General features: G+C 31.2%; 1 pseudogene; it reads left to right on the top strand.

Annotated features, from left to right (window-relative positions):
* Positions 1-1867: 1867 nt before the first annotated feature.
* On the top strand, positions 1868-4821 carry LOC125847338 (B3 domain-containing protein REM20-like; annotated as a pseudogene).
* Positions 4822-12051: the final 7230 nt, after the last annotated feature.

Genomic DNA, 12051 nt, shown 5'->3' with positions numbered 1-12051 from the left:
CACAGAAAATAAACATTAACCATTTGCTCGTGGAGACCGACTCTCAGGTATTACTTAACACCTTAGAAAGTTCTAAACCAATACACTCACACATTTATTCGGATTGCAGGTCAATGCTCCTACTGATGGGAGGATCAACAATGAATCATATAATGAGGGAGGCTAACTCAGTAGCAGATATATTAGCGGAATATGGAAGGAAGACTATGGTTCAAAATATGCATATGAACAAGTTGTTTGTTTTTGAAGCATCTCCTTCCTTTACTTTAAAAGCTCTTGAAGGAGATGCGAATAAAACTATATCGTTTAGATCAGTTTCTTTTTGTATGAATGAACCTACTATTAAATAAATAAAATCCTTCCAATTTCAAAGCAAAAAAAAAAAAAAAAACTTAATAGTAATACATTGATTGTGGTTTTTTTGTCTTGAAGAAAGTGGAGGAAGTTTTGGGATGTACAAACAACAATTCAAGATTGTGTTTGGTTATTGAGCATTTTAATATTATTTTTTCTATATTAAAGTAGCCCATTTTGTTTGTGTTTTAAACTGCCTAATTACTCATGCAATTGGTCTTTGACTTGGTGGCCATGTAATGCCATTACTTTTGGCTTTATTGGCTGAATTCACTGTGAGAAAAAACGTTCCAGTGAACGATGGAGTCAAGAATAATGGGCAGCCTCTTCATCAACCATTGATGGCATTGGTTACCCCTCACTTTATTTCATTATTAATTCTTTCATTATTCTTTGTAACCTCTAATCCATTTATTTTCATTATTTATTACCTCATTATCTTCCTATTCATTGCTAGGAAGACTTCTTCTATTATAAATAGTGATGGTCTTCATTTATTTTAGACAGAAGAAAAATATAGAAAGGAAAAAGTTAGTCAAAAAAAAGAGTTCTTATTAGTTGAAGGGGGTATTCTTTTTTTGGAGTTTTGGACTCAACTCTTGTCTAGAGTTGTTGAGTTATACTTTGTGTTAAGGCTGTTGTATCTTGGAGGGGATAAGTCAAGAGGACTATTACTGGACCGGTGACAAAACAATTGTTGCAGTGGGCTTGAATCTCCTTAAAGAGAGCGAGATATCCGCGCCTCAGCCTTAAAGAGATTTTTATTTATTCATTTTATTTTCAATTTGTAATCTTGTAATTCTGTTATTTTGTAANCATTATTTATTACCTCATTATCTTCCTATTCATTGCTAGGAAGACTTCTTCTATTATAAATAGTGATGGTCTTCATTTATTTTAGACAGAAGAAAAATATAGAAAGGAAAAAGTTAGTCAAAAAAAAGAGTTCTTATTAGTTGAAGGGGGTATTCTTTTTTTGGAGTTTTGGACTCAACTCTTGTCCAGAGTTGTTGAGTTATACTTTGTATTAAGGATGTTGTATCCTGGAAGGGACAAGTCAAGAGGACTACTACTGGACCGGTGAAAAACAATTGTTGCAGTGAACTTGAATTTTCTTAAAGAGAGCGAGATATCCGCGCCTCAGCCTTAAAGAGATTTTTATTTATTCATTTTATTTTCAATTGTAATCTTGTAATTCTGTTATTTTGTAATTTTTCACTAACAAATTATTTATGATAAGAACAAAACAATAATGGACAAAGAGAGCACTATAGCATATCAAAGAGCAAAAACTTTTAAATCTAAGAATCCATTCATAGGGGCGAAATTATAATGTTAGGTGCAGAGGCCGAGGCTAAGTCATAATTTGGGTATATTTAAGGTACTTTCTTGATCATTTCAATATATTGTAGTCGTGTTGGCTTGAATTTTTGTAGAAGAACTCTGTGAAGGCACAACGAGGCATGTTCAACAAGCTAAGTCTTCTTGTATGGGCAAAGTGATAGCCAAAGAAATGGTTATGGCATATCAAAAAGCAAAAACATTTACCTCTAAAGATCCATTCATCTTAAGCTTTATGCAACCATCATATGTGTCTCCGGCCAGAGGCCCGATGCAATTGGTAAGATAACTATTCGAGGATATTTTAGTTAATCTAAAGCAATCCCTGACTAACTATTACATATGAATCTTTTGTTCTACATGATAATGCATCCTTCAAACTGACAGAGCATAACGTCGTCAGTACCTAGGAATTTTTTTTCCACTAGACATAGTGATGTGGTATTTTAAGTTTCAAGCAAGAGAAGATGGACTGTAAAATGCACTATTGGAATATCAAACGCGAAATTCAGTACTGGTTGGAAGGAGTTTGTGTTGGACAACAACCTAAAAGTTGGTGATATTTGCATCTTTGAATGGGCAGGTAGACCCAAACTTCTGTTCAATATCGTCATATTTCCTTCTACTAAATGTATTTAAGATTGCTTGATCATTTGTTTAGTTTTTGAGAGGGAAGGAGATAATGTATATCTGGATCTCTATGCGTCTCTTTCTTATTTTAGTTGATGAAAGGCCTGATTAACTGCGAAAGACTAAAGGCGAAATCAGCTCAGAAATATCATTCAAAATAGTTCTATCTATATTACTGTTCAATTTAATTTACTAACCTAAAATAAAGAAGATGCATTACTGTACTACTGGATTGATAATTCCATATTTCTTTTAGTAAGTGTTTTAATTTGATTGTTTTAAACCTTTTATTACTATCATTGCAATTGAAACTTAATATGATAATCATATTAGTTGTGAGAAGATACAAAAAGACTCACACCATTGTGACAGTAGCGGCAGCTTGCCCTATTTAGTATTTCAGAATACATTTTCTTTTTCTTTTTTGAAAAAATATAATTAATATTTTGTTTTTTCTTTGGATTAGTTTTTAAGAATTTAAGTTTTGCAGACTATCTTTGGATTGGAGTAGCAAACTTGTATTAGTATATGTTTTGATTTAAAAAATGCTCATACACTACATATACCTTTTAAATAATTCACATCTATGAATTAACTCAAAAATATATATTGCTTAAAATTTATTTCAATATCCTAAAAAAGATGATATAATAAATTTAACTATGTTTTTACAATCGCGTCAAGCGCCGCAAATTTCACTAGTTGTTATAAATAAAATACAATAATAGTGCACACTAAAGAGTGTAAATAACTGCTAATAGGATTAGGTGAAGCACAATATGTTTTTTGTTAGATTGATTTAAAGATGTTGTCATTTATATAAACATTACAATTCTACTTCTCTTTGTTATTTAGGAGTTGATAAGAAGTATGTCATACAGTTTGAATGAATATATTTTTTAAAAAATAGGATGGATATAAATGATCCGAAGGGAACACTAGTTCTAGGAAATGTCACCTTAAGACTGTTGCACACTCATAATTCAAAGTAGATGTTTTTGGAAAATAAAATCAACAAAAACTATTTGAAGGCCATATATATATATAGCATCATACGAAGTGCCACACTTGATATAAATATATATTCCTGTATGACCATAGATATTAAATTTGAAATTTAAAAAATTGAGTTTTTAAAGTTGTAATTTTTGAAATATGAAGTTGTTTTTCGATATGTATTTTACTTTTAAAAAAATATTTTTTTTGAGTGAAAGTGAAACTTCTCCAAAAAAAAGGGTGAAGCTTGAATAAATTTTAAAGGCAGATTTTCATAATCTGATTGAAAATTTGGTCAAACACTATTCATGTGTTTTTCTTTTGCATCGTACATCACACAGTCCTCGTGAGTCAGTCACACGCCTCACATAATCCTCATGAGTCAGATATAATATAGTCCTCGTGAGACAAGCATTGCATTGTCCTCGTATATCACAGTCCTATAAAAAGCATTCTTCAACAATTTCCCATCCATTGCTCAACTACCGTCATGGTAAACAAGTTCCATGGCTCTTCCTTTGGGAACTCTTCTCCTAAAATTCCTCACCCTAAGTTCTTCCAATTCATTTCTTCCTCAGATGAATTATGCCGTCTCGTAAGTACTTTCTTCATCTTCCTTCTTTAATATCTCTTTTTTATCTTGGTTTTGCTCACAGTTTCCCAATTTTATTTTAGTGCAATTGTAATTTTAGTCCTTGTTAATTGTTGATTTAAATCCAACAATTATTATATACTTTTAAATGATTACATATATATGGGTCTAATTCAATGAGAATTTCTCAAAATCATGTCAGAAGACAAAATTTCATTCCCTCAATTTAAAAAAATCCTTTCACACCCAAGGATAGACATTTGGAAGATTCAACATTTGATAAACCAAATATAAGGATGTGTTAATAGGAGGTAGCTTGTACATGTAGAAGTAATTAGTCACAAGTTGAATATATATATAAGGATGTGTCTTACTTTGATACCACCTAAATATTGAATAATATGCCCTTATTCACTAGACCTAATTTTGTAGCTGCTTCTGTGTGTTCAGTCCAAGATATATGGTAAACTAATTATTTATGTCTGCTTCTGTCTGTATGAAAATGAATTCAAATTTCTTTTTCACACAGAGGATTCCAGTAGTATTTGCCAAAAGACATTGCAAGAACATGTTAAACCCCGTGTTTGTTGAGGCTCCCCATGGAAAAGCATGGGAGGTTGAAGTGGAAAATTCTCAAGGCCAAATTTGGCTAGCCAAAGGATGGGAGGAATTTTGTGTCTATCACTCAAAGCATCAGGAGCATTTTGATCTTCACATACAACCCTCATTCTCACTTTTATGTTATTATATATGATCAGAGTACAACAGAAATTGACTATCCAATAGATCAAGAGATTGAATCAGATGATATTACAGTCCTCCAAACTAAGGCTAATGTCATCGAGGAAGAAGAGGAAGATATTCTAGTCCTCCAAACTAATGCTAATGTAATTGAGCAAGGTAAGTAAACGTCTTAACTGGTTTATTAGCTATTAAGTGAATCCATTTAGTAGTAATTGTCAGTGGATGCGTCAAGTTTATTTCAAGATTGAGCCATTAGGATCAAACGTTTACCATCATGCCAAAAGATATAGCTTATAGCAAAGGCACAACTTTATTTCTTAACTAAGTCTACCAAGCAAGCACCATGTTCGATCATGACTCTGACCTGGGCCACCCAGCCCCTCGTGGGCCTTGCCATAGGCTGGATGTTGACATTACTCAACAGTCCCTTTCCCAACACCTGCCTCATGCAGAATGTTGCTCTTGGGAATCGAACCCACGACCTTGACTCTGATACCACTTGTTAGGATCAAGCGTTTACCATCATGCCAAAAGTTATAGCTTATAGCAAAGGCGCAACTTTATTTCTTAACTAAGTCTACCAAGCAAGCACCATGTTTGATCATGGCTCCGACCCAGGCCACCCAGCCCCTCATTGCCATAGGCAGGATGTTGATATTACTCAACAGTAATACATTGTATTTGGATATCTGTTTCAAGAAATAAGTGAAGGATATGAGGAGCACGACCAACAACCCAACATTGGTACCGATAAAATCAAAAGATTTTTTAGACTTTTTAAACTAATTAAGAGATTGTCTATATTCTAGTTAGAGACTTGTATATCAATGTGAGTATAACTTATAAGTAAGATCCTTAATCGAAAACAAGCAACTCCAATGTTTCAATTTATGCCATAAAAAATTGAATAGACACATATTGTTTAAAAATGAAAATGAAACTCACTGTTAAAACTAGTTTTAGTAAACATGTCATGACATTAATATATGTGGCCACTAGACTTTTTAAACTTGCGGTCTTAACTGCAAGTATATGTATTCATCAAATGCCCTAGTAAGCATTTTATATATTTTGTAAACGTTATGGAACGTTACTCTTGGTTGGTTTTGGCTTATATATGTTAAAATCTTTTTTTCTAATCGTCAATTATTTATAGCAAATGAATTACTATTTTGCAGCTTTGTGAATAGTTATAAGTCACGATGGAAGAAAAGAGAGAAAATCTACCTTATCACTTACTTTAATATCGCCTTCGTCCTAAAATAGTTATCGCGTTGCGTTTCTCGAGACCTAAATCCACTAGCCCCACCAAATAAAGGAGGATTAGAATTAAGCCAGGATTGAGGGACCTGAAGAGAGAAAGAAGTCTTTCAAAACATACTAATTTCTCCCTATCCCCTTCAAGATGGAATCACCTAAGAAGTCTCAAAGCATTGTAAAAAATATGCTCGTGCATGAGCAGCACTCGATCCTTAATAAGGATGAACAACAAAAAGATAAGAAGCTACCACAAGAGGATGACGAAGGTGACCACATATTATTAATTATTATCCAATGAAGAAAAAAGAAGAATCTATAAACCATGAACATATTTCATTAAATGGGCAAAAAAGAATAACCTCAACTATCTCAAAGAGACATTGATTATGTTGTGGAGTGTGACTGAAAAAGTCCGTCAAATCGCGCACTTACAAAAAACTGAAACTCTAACAACCCTGGTGAGTCTAATCCTAAGTTGGAGCAAGAAGCAAGGGATTGGGCGCATCTTCACTAATTTAGCTCACGACTATTATATAACAAAGTTTTATAAAGAGGAAAACTTGCGGCAAATTCTATGTTAGGTTCGAAAGTGATTAGGGCGTCATGCAATAGTTTACAATTGCAAATCATAACATGAACAAATCAGATGACAAATAAAACTATACTAAAAATGTATTATTAATATAATTTGGTCAAGCGGCCTACTTATTATGAAACTAATATTGAAAAACATAAATATGTTTAGGAGAAAATCTCCCACATAAACAATGTTTATATCCCTACTCTATTCGAATAGGGCGAAACGTCGCGGTGACTCAAAAAATAATCAATTGATTCAATTTTAAAAGAATTTTAAAGGAGTCGCCACCTAATTTTAGAAAAACTAGGAAACCAAGTAAATAATCTACGAAACCAAGAGATCCTAGGTAAGGGGTTAGGCATCCTTCGAAGTCCACAAATGTGGGTTCCGACTTAATTAATTTTTTTTCAAATTAAGGAGGAGAATAAAATAATGTACAAATATAATGAACATGCAATATACACAAGTAATATGATAAAACAATAATATAGGAATCGGCCTAAATTTGACTATCGTCAATAATATACAATATAAATAGGAGTATAATTTGAACCTAATTCGAATAACTTCAATAGGAAGCACCTTCGGGTACTTGTAAAGACACTTAGTAAAAGTGTTAGTTATAAATAAATATGAATAAAAATAAATGAATAAAAAATTAATTTAAAAATAAATATCCGTCTTATTAACATGGGATGTCTTGGAAATCGACGATAATTTCTTCATCGGCCATTTTGAACAAACAAAATATATGAAATTAAACTAAATTTCCGTCTTTTACAATGTAAAGGCCTCCAAAATCGACGGAGAAATTTTCTCATTGGCCATTTTAAGTATATTATATTCCCAACGCAAAATTAATATTAAAGTAAACAAAGAATAAAATAAAATAACTTGCCACGACTAAGAAAAGATAAAGACACAACAATATTAACAACAATACTAATTCAAATAAAATCACAGAGTTGTTGGAACTTCTTAGAATAATAATAGGAATTGAAGTAAAAAAATAAAATAAATAAATAATAAACTATAACGAGAAAGGTAAAAAAAAGAATTTCAACGAGAAGAATAACACGACTAACAACTGTAATAATAACATCAATAAACTTAAGAAGAGATAACAATTATTATATAATAATAAATATGATAATAATAATGAACAGAAAGAAAATAAGAGCATGATAATAATAATACAATAAATCAACAATTTCAAGGAAACAGTGCATTTAGTTAGCAAATGAATATAATAATTAATAATAACATTAATCAACAGTAACAAAATTAAAACAATAACAAAACATATCTAAGCTAACAAATTTTATCTACTAACCATAGCAAACAATTAAAACTATTAAAATAATAACAAATAACAATAGTTGTAGTAGGATAACTGAGCCATGTATTAACGGAAAGAAATAAAGCAACAAAAATAGCTAAATAAATCAAAGACAGCAGGGAGAATAAAATCAACAGAACACACCACTTACACAATGAGCAAAAAATAAACCAACTTAAAAAAAGCATAAACAACAAATAAGTTAACAAGGATTAATAATAAGAGCAAAACAACCCAAGTGTCAATCAATATTTAGAACAAAAAATTAGATTAAGAGAAAAAACGAAAAAATAAACAAATAAACAAAGTGTAGAGGTTTACCAATGATGGGGTTTTGGAGGTCTGGTGGCGTGGAGAAGGAAGAAGATGGGAGGAGCAATGGTGGCTCTGGTTACTGGTCAAAAAAGATGGAGTTTACTGGTGGTTCCAGGTGGTCGTGAGAATAGCTCGCTGGAGGGGAAAAGGGTTTTCGGGAGCCTGGAACTGATGCTGTTGCGGTCTGGTTTTCCGGTTGATTTTCGCCGGAGAAGGAGATTTGGTTGTCACCGGTGGAGATCTGGCAGTGTTGGGCTGATAGGTCTGTGTCTTAGGCTAGATTTCGCCGGAAAAGGGAATCGTTTGGCTGCTGGAAAATGGAAGTAAGGGAAAGATTAAGAGGTTGTTGGTGATGGATTTCGCCGGAAGAAGAGGTGAACGGATGTGTTTGTTCACTGGTTTGGGGGTCATCTAGTGGTGGCGTTTTGCCTCAAAAAAAAGAAAATGGATGGGGGTTTTGGGTTGCCGGAGATTGGCAGGAATCCGGGGTGATGGCAGCCGGAGAATGAATAGTGAAACCTATCTTAAAATTTACAATCCTATTCTAAAAAATAAATTCATCACTCTTGACCTAATGAATAACCTTTTATTTATATAGGGAGTTGAAAACTACAATATCACTATTTTAAAATTATGGGCCAAAATCACCGATCAATAAAATATATGTGTATGAAATATTATCTATATTTGAATGAATTTTTAGGTTGTGCAAAATATCAAAATGAATATTAACAATGTAATAAATAAAATGAATATTAAAAAGTATAATAAACGTAACTATTGACATGTAAAAATGCAATTTTAAAATTAACTAATAAAAAAAATCATAAATTTTGATGAATAAGGATAGTTATCGATAAATTTATTTAAAATTATATAAAAAAAATATTTTGAACTATCAAATAAATAAAACTTAAAATTTATGAATTTTGAAAATGTTAGGCCAAAATTGGATGTCAACAAACAAGACTCTCTAAATGACTACATTGTGAATGCTATTGTATTTTTTGAGAATATGGATCTTCAATTTATAGGATTCCAGACTTTCCCTCTAAATAAAGAATAAACCAAATATGGAAGAAAAAAAATATTTTCTTTTCATGAAACATAAAAATATTTATGGTAATACTTTGTCTTTCCTTTTAGGAAAAAATAGACTTCAAATAAAGTAAGAAAATCAGAGCAAAACCCTAACATTCTACAACAAGGACCTTGATTCATCAGCACATACATTTTATATGTCAAAAAGTGGGATTCAAATTTTGTTGCCTCCGAAGCCAGAGAAAATTTCCACCTTACCTATTCCAATAATTTCGCCTTTCTTCCCAGGTAGAAAGGCTACAATGCCCCCTTGGAAATCAGTAGTCCAAGGAGGAAATTGTGTTCACCTATGATGCGCATTTCAAATTCACTACTCATCAAAGTTATGGTCATATTTTCACGTCACCTTTTTTATGTCCTCTCTTTTGATTAGTAAATACATTAGCGTTGAAAAATAAATAAATGAGAAAAGATACTAATAAAAAAGAAGGAGAAAATGAAAATGAAAATGAAAATAAGCATCCAACAACTATTTATAGATTGATACAAGAATTAGGCAGAAGGGAATTAAGGAGACATGTAATTAATTAAGTGAGAATACAAAAGGATGGAGGTTTTATATAACTCATGAGAGTTAATTAGCTGTAATATTTTGTTTGATTATAAAACGAATTGATTAATGAAAATAATGAAGTAAAAACTTTAAAAAAATATAATATAAAAGATAGTAATAATTTTCTAGACCATAGAGAGGTATCACACCATTTTGTCTATATCTAACTTTATAATTATGTATATAGTTTATGGTAATTTTTTCTCCTTATGAGGGTGAAGATGAAGATAAATTTCTTCTCCCGTTTGGCATAAATTTTAAAGTTGAAACTTGAAAATTTGAGTTTATGAAGTTGTCGTATTTTGAAATTTGAGTTTATGTTTGGACATAAATTTTACTTGGAAATAAATTGAATTTTTGTGAGTGAAAGTGAAAATTATCTCAAAAAGTGATCTAAACCAAATTTTGAAACTTGAAAAATTTGCAAAGATAGATTTTCAAAATTTAATCCAAAGTTTATGATCAAATAGTAAATTTCATTTCCTCATTGAATTTATTAGGGCAAAATCTTAGGTCTACCTCTTTTGTCTCGTGAATCATGACAACATAATTAGTTTGTCCAATAAAAATCTTTCGACAATAAAAACTTTATTTTGTGCCTAAACATGGTGTAGTTGTATATTGGTATCTCGCAAGTGCTTTAATCTCATCTACTTTGTTTAATTTCTCTTTTTAATCTTGAATTCACTGATGGATTCTCAACTCTAGGTTAGTGCAACTCTTCTTTCCCTCCTTGTTAACGATTAGTAGTCTAAATCAATTAGAATTTCTCAAAATCCAATGTAAGAAGACAAGTTAAATTTCATTCCCTTGACAAAAATATTCCTTTTCACGATCAAGGCTAGATACTATTTTGAGCGTGAATTAATCGAGGTTCTCACAAGTTTTTTTTTTTCTACTAAAAGATACTTATATTAATATGTTAATATGCGTCATTACATGGGAGTGGCAGAGTTGTAAGCCTGCTAGAGTAATTCTGGGATGATACAATATCATTATAGCTATTACAATTAGTAGAAGTGGAGTTAGAGTTTTGTGGTCTAGCAAAAAGAGTTCCAAGTGGAGTTAGAGCTTTGTGGTCTAGCAAAAAGAGTTCCTCCCTTGTCTGCCTCTAACTTTTCCGAAAAGGTTCTCACAAGTTGGATATATACAAAGATGTCATGTCTTACTTAGTTACTTTGTTACCCTGTAAAAATTGATTCTTTACCTTTCATTGGTAGAGGCTAGATAATGAGGCACAAAATGTGCAAGATCTACACCTCATTCTTTCAATCAATGTGGGACAATTTAAAATAGATCGAATAAAAATATTGCGTCCACTATCAAGTATGTAGTCCCGCCTATGTCTTCTTGTCAAAGGCGCCCTTAAGTCACAAAAAAAAAAAAAAACTCTACTCATGTAAGAAGGACAAGCAGAGGATGATATTCCAATTGACTTTCAAAGTTATGTAATTGAATTAGAAGAGTCTCAAGAAAAGAAAACATCTTATCTGAATTATTAGCTATGAACATAATGAAATTCGTCATCTCTTTTCATTAGAATTTAGTAGTAATACAAGTAATAGCTCCCTTGTTCAGTTCATGTGATAAAATTTGACTCATTAATTATTAGAAATATCAAAGATCATTGTTGAAATAAGTGATTATAAACATGTCATAATATTTATATAGCAACAAGACTTTTAAAATTTGTGATCTTAAATATTTTATAACATCAAACAATTTTGTAGTAATCATGATCGTTTGTTGACAATACTGAGAGTCAAATTTGAATAGATTTTAGAAGTTGACATATGATCAACATATGTTCTGTAAGTTCAACATGCATGCGATTGTATATAAATCATATATCGAATTTATATTGGACTTAACAGCAATTCTATAAATCAGGATTTCAAAAATCTTAAATCCTATTTCATTTTTTATTAGTTTTTGAGAGTTATTTCAATCTAGATTCATACCCTAACATCCAAGGCAAGTTCTTTATCATCCTATGATTATATTACATTAAATTATGAATAGGATTAATACTAAATTATCATTGCAATTCATAGATTGTTGAAAATCAACTCAAGATTAATTAAAGAGATTTTTTGTCTGTTAAGGCTCAAATCCAACTCTGACACATTAAATAGAAGATTTTAATTTATTTTAACCAATTTATTTATTTAAAATTTGAATGAATATTTAAGTGATAATTAAATAAAAAGGTTGCGATATGATGAATTTTCAGATGTGGTGTACGT

The sequence above is a fragment of the Solanum stenotomum genome, chromosome 12 (genome assembly GCF_019186545.1).
Source record: "Solanum stenotomum isolate F172 chromosome 12, ASM1918654v1, whole genome shotgun sequence".
In the NCBI taxonomy this organism is placed as follows: Eukaryota; Viridiplantae; Streptophyta; class Magnoliopsida; order Solanales; family Solanaceae; genus Solanum; species Solanum stenotomum.
The sequence above is the reverse complement of the archived record's forward strand: the minus strand, read 5'-3'. Positions and strand labels throughout refer to the sequence as shown.